The sequence below is a fragment of the Canis lupus genome, chromosome 1 (assembly GCF_011100685.1).
Source record: "Canis lupus familiaris isolate Mischka breed German Shepherd chromosome 1, alternate assembly UU_Cfam_GSD_1.0, whole genome shotgun sequence".
Classification (NCBI taxonomy): Eukaryota; Metazoa; Chordata; class Mammalia; order Carnivora; family Canidae; genus Canis; species Canis lupus.
The window spans coordinates 101,520,457-101,531,308 of NC_049222.1; the positions used below are offsets into that span (position 1 = coordinate 101,520,457).

The 10,852-nt window shown below is 45.2% G+C and overlaps 1 long non-coding RNA gene across 1 annotated transcript; it reads right to left on the reverse strand.

Annotated features, from left to right (window-relative positions):
* Positions 1-691: 691 nt before the first annotated feature.
* LOC111097267 lies at positions 692-6,882 on the reverse strand. Its single transcript, XR_005354420.1, has 4 exons — positions 6,446-6,882; positions 5,538-5,664; positions 4,379-4,500; positions 692-2,273 (listed from the first exon to the last, which is right to left on the reverse strand). It is a non-coding gene; the product is annotated as an uncharacterized LOC111097267 (long non-coding RNA).
* Positions 6,883-10,852: the final 3,970 nt, after the last annotated feature.

Genomic DNA, 10,852 nt, shown 5'->3' on the forward strand with positions numbered 1-10,852 from the left:
ACTCAAAAAATTAACTTGGCATGGATCAAAGACTTAAATATAGACCTGATGCTATAAAACTCCTCAAAGAAAACAAGGGAAGCTCCAAGACAGTGGTTTTGGCAATGATTTTTTGGATATAAGACCAAAGACACAAACAAAAGAAAAAATCAACAAGTGGGACTACATCAAACTTAAAAGCTTCTGCATTGCAAAAGAAATAATTTTAAAAAATAAAAAGACAACCTATGGAATAGGAGAGAATATCTGCAAACCACATTATCAGATATGGGGTTAATATCCCAAATTTTATAAAGAACTCATACAACTCAATGACAAGAAAAAAATCCAACCTGATTAAACTACAGAGTACAAATACAGACATCTTTCCAAAGACATTCAAATGGCCAACAAATGGAAAAGCGCTCAGTATTACTCATTATCAGGGAAATGCAAATCAAAACCACAGTGAGATATCACCTCATATCTGTCAGAATAGCTCTTATCAAAAAGATAAGAAATAAGTATTGGTGAGGATGTGGAGAAAACGGAACATTTGTGCACTGTTGGTGGGACTATAAACTGGTCTAGTCATATTGGAGAGCAGTATGGAAGTTCTTCAAAAAATTAAAAATAGAACCACCATATGGTCCAACAATCCCACTTCTGGGTATATACATATCCAAAGGAAATGAAAACAGGATCTCAGAAATATCTGCACTCCCATGTTTATTGTAGCTTTGTACACAAGAGACAAGATATGGTAACAACTTAAGTGTCCACCAAAGGATAAAGAAGATGTGGTATATACACAATGGAATATCATTCAGTCATGAGGAAAAAGGAAATGCTGTTATTTGTGGTAATACAGAATGCCCTTAAGGACATTATGCTGAGATAAGTTAAACAGAGAAAGACAAATACTACATATTTTTATATGTGGACTCTTAAGAGAAAAACAAAAAAACTGAACTCAAATAGAGAGAATGATGGCTACCAAAGGCTTGGGTGGGGGGATGTTGTTTAAGGGTACATACTTGCAACTAGTAGATAAATAAGTCCTGAAGATCCAATACACAGTACAGATATTATGAGGAACAAAACTATATCACGAACTAGGAGCACAGAATACAGGATACTACTAGGATACAGGTGTTTAGTTAATGCTACAGTGGCAATCACTGCAACATAGATTCGTAAAATCAATGTCGTACACCTTAAACTCACATGATGTTATTATGTGTTAATTATATCTCAATAAAGAAGTGCATAAGTGACTGAAACCTTAGATAGTCTTAAACGGTGCAAAAAATATACCCATTCATATATCTGTCCTTAGCTTCTTAGATATAAAATAATTTTAGGCAACAATATTTTTAGTGGTCTAATTTCTTTTAAGTTTTAAATGCTTCATAAATCAAGACTTCACATTTATCACAAAGACTTACGACCTCTAATGGCGAGTCAGTGTTTTTCAACAAAGAAGGATTTTGACAAATACCTGCAGAGCTGCTGTCAGGTGTCCAGCTCTCCTGGCACAGAACAGCAGTGTATAGTAAGTCTCGTGAAGGGATGCCGTCCCTTCACCTCTCAAACACTGCTCCCACCTGCCATCCCAAACAGAAACAACTGAAAATAAATTGTCATGGGTTTGTCAGGGAAACCTGAAAGAAACCAAGAATGTATTCCTTTTTCTGTCAAATCTACTTCTTTCTCTCCTCCTCCCTTAGGCCTTTTCTCATTTTTAAAAAATTCCATGATTGCTTTTCAGCACATACTGAGACTGAGCCGTAGCTGAAGGTTTTGTTAACTGCACAATTAACTACTATTTTTCTCTTCTTTTTAAGTTCATTTGTAGAGTAAGGTCCTAGCTGAGTCAACTTCCAATAGGATCTTTTAGGAGACAGTAAGTGAGGATCTGTTTCAGAAGATTTTCTCACAACAATATCATTTACAGGGTTTCTCTTTGGTATAATTTCTCAGACGCCGAGCAAGATGCTTCCTCTGGCAAACATTTTCCTCAGGAGTTGCATTCTCCCCAATATGAGTTCTCTGGTATTGACTGAGGTAAGTCCACTTGCAATATGCTTTCCCACATCCCTTATACTCACAGAATTTCTCCACAGTATGAATACTTAGGTGGTGGGTGAGGGATGAATAAAGCCTGAAAGTGTGTCCACACTCACTGTATCCACACGGTTTCTCCCACTGTTACTCCTCGTAGAGTTAGGGAAGAGCAGTCACAAAAGGCTCTCTGATCTTTACACTCAAAGGGTTTTCCTCCAGTATGGATCCTATTAATATCAGAAATAAAAATGGTGAATGAAGTCCTTCCCACATCACTGCACTCAGGCCTTCTCTCCTGGGAAAACCCTTAAGAGATGTGTGAGAAAACAGCTGTCACAAAAGGCTTACCCACATACTTTGTACTTAAAGAGACTTTCTCTAGGGTGGTGGAATTATTTTGGACAAAAGCATAGCCGTCCCAGACGTTTCCTCATTCCTTGCATTCATAAGGCTTCTCCCAGTGTGAATCTGCTAGTGTTGCATGAGCTCTAACCTGCAGCTGAAGGCCTTCCCACACTTGGAAGCACTCCTCGTAAATCCTCATGTGTTGACCTAGGCCTAACCTCCCAAGAAAGGCTTCCCCTTCAGCATGATCTGCTTATGTTGAACAACCAATGCCGTTTGTTAAACCTTCCACTTGTAGAAATTCTTCGCATAGACCCTGGAACCTTTCTGTGGTCTGTGTAAGTGGTTCATGGAGAGCAACCTCCTCCCTGAGACTTGCTCCTGTGAAAGCCTCAAATGCAGATTAGCTGTCCCCACACCACCATGCTAAAAGCTCACCTTCCTGGGGACACTTTCCTTGTGGGAAAGTATCCCAGACTCAAGTGCATCTCCAATGGCCCTTGTCGTTCCCCAGGTCCCCACAACCAAGAGTCCCTTGAGATGCGCTGAGTCAATCAACCCTGGGGGGAGGCTGCTCCAACAAGTGGAAGGCTTTATGGCCTCAGGCTGTGCTTTCACGCCTAAAGAAAATGTGATCCATGAAAGGACTCCCTACACTCAGGGCCCCTGTGTGCTTTCTCCCCAATGCGAGAGGCCTGGCACTGCACAAATCCAGAGCTGACCATAAAGTTCTTCCCATCCTCCCTGCAAGTAAAGGCTTTCCCCACACATGAGATCTGTATATTTTCACAAATCAGGCCGGGCTCCTTTCCCTTCTGAAGACATTTTCTCCACTCTGCTGCTTCTGCATCTGGTCAAGGTTTAGACTACACCAGAAGTCTCTCCTACAGTGGTTCACATGTTATTGGTGTTTGGGTGCTGCTCAGATGGTGTCCCCTGTGGCTCAACCAGGTGCAAAGATGTCTTTCCAGACTGGGTCACACATGTCACAGGGATGAGCCTTTTAGGTGGAAAGACCTGCAATGGGAGTTCTCATCTGTGACCCTCATAGAAACAGCCTGCTCCGAAGGTGTGGCCTCATCCTTCACTCCATGCCAACAACCTGAAGGAAGATAAATGCTGAAGTGCATGTTTAATTGGAGGCAAGTGGCATGCCCTCACAAATGCATGTCTCATGCAACCAAGAATGGATCCATGGGACTGCTGGCACAACATGGGAGCTAGAATCAGGATGAGGAAGAGCAGCTGCACACTGCAGGGCTCTAAAGGTCAGAGAATGAAGGAGACCTCAGAGGGAGAGGGGATGAGGATGGAGTACAGTATAAGAAGAGGTGGGGTCTCCAATCACTCCTCTGCCAGTGGTCTCCCAGCAAAGGCCTTGTCCTTTGAGATAGATGCATCCTTTTTTTTTTTTTTTTAAGATTTTATTTATTTATTCATGAGACACACACACAGAGACAGAGGGGGGGGGGGGGGGGGCAGAGGCAGAGGCAGAGGCAGAGGCAGAGGCAGAGGCAGAGGGAGAACCAGGCTCCATGCAGGGAGCCCAGCCCAGTCACCTGGGTCTCCAGGATCAGGCCCTGGGCTGAAAGCAGCACTAAACTGCTGAGCCACCCGGGCTGCCCTGATAGGTACATCCTGTGCAAAAAGGGTCTGTCCAGGGCCAGAAAAATCTGGCTGGAATGGAATACTTTTCTTTCAAGGAAAATCAAAGGATGTGAGTACAACTCACGACATGTTAAATGAAACCCAATGCCGCAGAGTACCAAGAGAAGGAAAGATGCAGAGATGAGAAGGGGTGGGGAGGACTAACAGGCAACTGAGATCACAGTAGAAATGACAGTGGGTAAAGCATCCAGATGGGGAAGGAAAAGTGGGATGAGGTCAGCTACCGGTACTGATAGCATAACACTAGGAGATACAGCATGGGTTGCTGGTATAATGTGAAGCCAGCCCTGATGTGACCAATCCCATGGCTTCTACTCACCAGGGCCCAGTCTCCTTCAGGTCTTCTTTGCTGGAGTTGGAGCTGTGTCTACCTTCTCAGGCACCCTGGGCTCCCCTCGGGCTCCATTTGGGTAACTACATGGGACCTGGAAACAGCGAGTCCTAAGGGGAAAGTAGAGCTGCTGAGTGGCTGGCAGCAGGCAACCCTGGGCAACCCTCCACAGAGGAGGAAATTAAATATTTAAAAAAGAATCTTGGAAAAGGGTCTTGTAAGAACAGCTTGCTGTTCTTCACAAGTAATGGTCACCTCAGTGTCTGCAATTCCTGTAACAGTCAGGCCCCAGGAAATGTCAATTAGAAGAAGAGGTAAGAATGTGGGCAGAGACCAGGGTTTTGGAGAGTCACCCAGTCAAGGTGTGGCCAGGCCTCTGGGATCTGTTGGGCAGACTGCAAGACTCCTGACCCCCAAATCCTTCATTTTAAAGCTTTGGGATAGGAGAGGTTGGGGCTGCTGTAGAAGAGGAGCCAGTGCCCCCTGCCCAGCCCAGGGACCCATACCACCTACTCCAGGAAGCTAAGGAAAGGAGTCATTCCATGACAGTACTGTCAGACAATGAGCAGCCCTTTGGGAGAAAAGGGAAGAACAAAACTCAGCCTAGGAAATTAGGAGTCAAACCTATCCCCTGGTATCCATGTCCTTGGTAAGTCCTGCCAGCTGAATGTGGGCTAAACCTAAGCACTCCTTTTTAATGAGCAGAATATGGCAAAAATGATCGGATGTCACTTCTGAGAATAAATTACAAAAATGTCAGCCTCTGTGTTGGATGCTGTCTCTTGCTCAATCTTGTGAAGATCAGCTGCCTTGATGCAATCTGCTTATGGAGAAGACAACATGGCAAGAGACTGAGGGAGGGCTCTGGCCAAAAGCTAGCAAGAAAATGACTAGTTAGCCCAACAGCTTCCTGTTCATGTGCATAACCTTGAAAGGGGACTTATCTCCAGTTGAGCCTTCAGATGAGACAGCAAACTTGAACAGCTTGCCAGCAAGATTATGAAAGACCTTGAACTAGAGGTACCCAAATAAGATATGCCTGATTCTTGACCCATACAAACTGTAAGATAATAAGTGCTTATCTTCATCCCACTGAGCTTTGGGATAATTTGCCATGTAGCAACAGATAACTAAAGCAGGGCCTTACCCAGTGAGGACACGAGTGCAAAGTTCTCCAGCATCACATCACGGTACAGGAGTCTCTGAGCTTCCTCAAGGAGCTCCCACTCTTCCCGGGAGAAGTACACGAACACATCCTCAAAGGTTACACAGCCCTATCATGATGGGGGAAAGTTGAGGCCACAGGCAACAGGAATCCCCAGTCTATCCACTCACACAACCACCTCTGGTCCCTCTCCTCCCAGCCCCCAGCTCAGAGACATCAGGCCTTGGCACCACTAGTGCCTGCTCTCTCCTCATGTCTCTCTGATGGATAAGTGCAGCCCAGAGCCAGGCAAGTGGGCAGATAGATACTGTGAAAGCTATGGGTCGGCCATGAGGGCACCACTCTCCGGTTGGCCAGTTCTCCTGGTGTCCATGCCTCCCAGACACAACCAAACTTGTGGTTTGTGTGCTCCAGTACTAGGACCTTAAACCTCTCAGTTCACATTCCTCCCGAGTCTCCCTACCTCCTCCCTCACTTCCACAGTCGCTACTCTGTAGCCAGGGGAAGGAGAGTGAGTGGATCTGTGTCAAGCCACTTCTATCCTCAGCTCCAAACTTTGAGGAGGCCGAGCGTCCGGGCTGCTCCATAAGACGCAAAGGAGACCCTGGTGACTACCAACTCAATCTCACCTCCAAGTGTTGGCACGTGCCTGTGCCCGTGACTGGCTCACTCTTCCGAGTGTTATTCCAGGGTCGCCCCCAACGGGAACATACTCATATAGTATCTGATCCTGGGGCAGAAGTCACTTCCCCCAGGGACTCCACGACGGATAAAAGGGGAGATAGCACAGTCCCACCACCACCACCGACCATAAAGAGGACGGTGACCATCCTGGTGGGACGGTGGGCGGAAGAGTGGGGGTGGGGAATGCTGGCTGACCCTCCACTCACCTGCGCCGGATTCATCCGTGCTGCCGCCCCTGCCACAGCTAGGGGTTTGGGTGGGCTGAATGGGCCCCGAGAGACGGGCGACCAGAATGGGTGCCGAGGGTCGCCTGCGGCTTCCTGCCCCGCTCCGAACCTCTCTAGAAGATGGTGTACGGTGCCCACAAGACCCAGACAGCCGCCTTCGCGGACCCGGGAGAAGGTACGGGTGGCGCCCGTCCCACAGCCGAGCAGAGTCTCGAGGAGATGGGGCCGACGCCAGGGTGTCACGGCTCGCCCAGGGCACGGAGGCGGTCCCCGTCACGTCACTCTCCCGCCCCGCGCGGCCAGAGCGGCCCGGGAACTCCACTCCACGTGTTCCCCGCCCAACCAGCCGCGGCTCACCCAGGGATGTGCTCCTGCGGTGAGGCCGGTAGTCCCGCCCCGCAGGAAACGCCCCTCCCGGGCGGTCTGCTGCGCGTCTATCGGGCGGAAGCTCATAGCACCCCCTTCTGGGTAGTGTAATGTACGCGCGCCGGCGCCCAAGCACTTGCGTCAGTTCCCGTCTCCATGGGAACGGCCAAGGTCAGCCGGATCGCGCCGGGAACTAGAGTCCCAGTCCTGTGGGTGAGAGCCGAGGCTTCACCCTCAGAAGCTAGGCGTCGCGGGACCTGGGGACCTGGGGACCTCTGCGGCTCGCCCCCACCCGGTGAACCGGGAACTGCGGAGGGGAGCTCAGCGTGTTGTAAGGAATCCTGCCGCTGCTCCCAGGTCTGGAAACCAGGGCTCTACTGTGACTAGAACGGGAGCTAAGTGGTTACTTCTCAGTAAGTAACCAGTATTAGCACTGCTGTTAGCATTAACATGATGTGCTGGGGGAGGCGAAGTCAGGGTTGCCTCTGCAGGAGACTTGGGCATTATTTATCAAAACAAAATACAGTGACTTCTTTTTAAAAAATGTTATCTAAATTCATTTTGCCAACATATTACACCCAGTGCTCATCTCATTATGTGTCCTCCTATGTCACCCAGTTACCCCATCCCCCAACCCCCTCCCCTTCTGAACCCTTAGTTTGTTTGCCAGAATTGAGTGTCTCATGGTTTGTCTTCCTCTGATTTTTCCAGTTTCCCCTCCCTCCCTTATGCTCCCTTTCACTATTTCTTATATTCCACATGTGAGTGAAACTATTTGATAATTGTCTTTCTCTGATTGACTTACTTCACTCAGCATAATACCCTCCAGTTCTATCCACATCAAGGTAAATGGTAGGTATTCATCCTTTTTGATGGCTGAGTAATGATGACTCCTTGACCAGAAAGTAGCCTCACAGGTATTGATTAAAAATTTCACCTAGGGATCCCTGGGTGGCGCAGCGGTTTGGCGCCTGCCTTTGGCCCAGGGCGCGGCGATCCTGGAGACCTGGGATCGAATCCCACATCGGGCTCCCGGTGCATGGAGCCTGCTTCTCCCTCTGCCTGTGTCTCTGCCTCTCTCTCTCTCTCTGTGACTATCATAAATAAATAAATAAATAAAAATTAAAAAAAAATTTCACCTAGGGATGCCTGGGTGGCTTAGTGGTTGAGCATCTGCCTTTGGCTCAGGGCATGATCCGGTAGTCCCAGATTGAGTCCCACATCTGGCTTCCTGCATGGAGCCTGCCTCATCCTCTGCCTATGTCTCTGCTTCTCTCTGTGTGTCTCTCATGAATAAATAAAATCTTTAAAAATAAATAATTAAGATTTCACCTAAAAGCACAGGTTTGAAGTATTTGGGTTATTTAGTTATTTCTTTAACAGTGTAATAGGAGAGTTTCTTAAACTACAGGGAGGCACGATGCCCAACACATGCATGGCCACAAGATTCAGATCTTGGAAGCATTATGAATAGCTGCTGTCAGGGCTAAGTGCAGAGTAGAGCTGTCTCAAGTTTGTGACATGACCTGTCATCTACATCACAGTAACCAGGACCTTCATCTCCACTCATGGTCCTGCCCTTCTGATGCTTACAGCCGGTAGGCACAGATACAGATATGTGATCATGAAGCTCAGAGGTTTTAGATCATCATGCCCTGTTCTTATCAAAACACTGTCACCATCAGCCCATCACCTGAACTTGGCAGCCCCCAAAGGAATACTAAGTCTTGGGGGAGGTGTGAAATCTAGAACCACTGAGGACATCCCCAAAATTGTGCACAAATGTGAGAACAATTAAGGCACAATTTCACCATCACTTCTGCCTATATTCAGTTGACCATTTGACCAGTTGATGAATGACCATTCATCAGCTCATTCATGTGATAAATAAAATAAGACAGCTGAGACATGCTGTCTGCCCAGGTGTCCAGACAGAGAAAATGGGATTAGTAAGCATCTAGCCACCTTATGTCACAATCCATCAGTATGGTCACCAGATGTATATTTTATTATTTCTCCTTTGCATTCTACATTGTCACTTTTTTTAAATTATTATTCCAACAACCCAAAACCCTATCTAGTTACTGAGGCCATCCACCGTTACAATCTCTTCAATGTGTTGTTTGCCTCAGGTTCAAATACTGTTCCTTAACACCAGGAGACTATCAGCACAAAGTAAATTGCTTCCATTCATATCCAGTATATGGTGGGTCTGGAACATGTGGAATGACACAGTGAAGGTGCTAGAAAATAATTGTCCACATAGATTTCTATACACCACAAAATACAAAATAGTAGTTTTCAAGAAAGAGCAGGAAGTATGTTTCATTCCACTGAATGAATGGTAGAAATTAAGCACCTCATAGATGACTGTCATCTGAATTATTTCCAGTTCTTGGTTACTATGAAATTATTATAAACTTTTGTGTATATGTATGTTGGTATGCCCCCCAAAGTGATTCGCTTGGTTATAAAATGTTTAGAAGTAATACCAAATCTTTACTTCAGACCATATATAAATATTAATCAAAAATGGGTCTAGACCTTAATGTAATTACTAAAACCACAAAATATCTAGAAGAAAGCATAATTCAAAGCTATGCAATCTTGGGTTGGACAAGCTGCAATTAGAGAGTACACAGAAAGAACACATAAAAGAAAAAATGAATTTTGGGCGAACCTGGGTGGCTCAGTGGCTTAAACATCTACCTCTGGCTCAGGTCATGAGCCTAGGGTCCTAGGATTGAACCCCATGTCACACTTCCTGATCAGCGAGGAGTCTGTTTCTCTCTCTGCCCCTCTCCTACTCTACTCTCTCTTGCTATCTGTCTCTCAAATAAATAAAATCTTCTTAAAAACTGAACTTTGGATTACATCAAGATTAAAAACATCTTTTCTTCAAAAGACACTACTAAAATAGTAAAGAGATAAACCACTGATTGAGAGAAACTATTTGCAAAATACACATCTGATAAAGGACTAGCATCCAGGATGTTAACTGAACAAATCCTTACAAATCATGTTAGGAAAAGAATTGTATATGGGCAAAGGATTTGATCAAGTAACCAAAGATCTTGAATGACCAATGAACATATGAATATCATATGTCATATGCTCAATATCATTAGTCACTCTGGCAATGCCACTTAAAAGTATAACAATAATTATACACCTGCTAGAATTGCTAGAATTAAAAAGACTGACAATACAAAGCACTGATGAGGATGCATAGCAACCAGAACTCCCAGGCATTATTGGTGAGAGTGAAAACTGGTACAGCCCTTTTAGAAAACAATTTGGTAGTTTCTTACATAGGTAAGTAGACACATGCTACAGGACACAGCAATCTCCTCCTACATATTTACACAAGATAAGTGAAAATGTCTCCTATAATCTGCTGAAATATTCAGGGCAGTTTTATGGACAGTAGCCAAAAACTTGGAAATGCTGTCCATGAACTGGTTAATGAATGAACAAATTGGAGCACACACAGAAAACAAAATATTTCTTGGCTTTATATAAAAAGAAGAGACAAAGAACAACATGACCAAATCTCAAAATCATTATGCAAAATACCTGAAAAAAAAAGACCACACATTAAATGATTCTATTTATTTGACATTCTAAAAGAATAAGTCAGTGGTTCCTAAGTCTGGGGCTTGGGAGAGGAATTTGATGCCACAAAGGAACATTTTGGAGGGATGCAAATATTTCACATCTTTTTTTTTTTTTTTAAGATTTTACTTATTTATTTATTCATGAGAGACACACACACAGGCAGAGACACAGGCAGAGGGAGAAGCAGGCTCCATGCAGGGAGCCTGATGTGGGACTCAATCCTGGGTCTCCAAGATCAGGCCCTGGGCTGAAGGTGGCGCTAAACCGCTGAGCCACCCGGGCATCCCACAACTTACTTTACTTACTTACTTACTTACTTACTTACTTTACTTACTTTACTTACTTTACTTACTTTACTTACTTACTTACTTACTTACTTACTTACTTACTTACTTACTTATT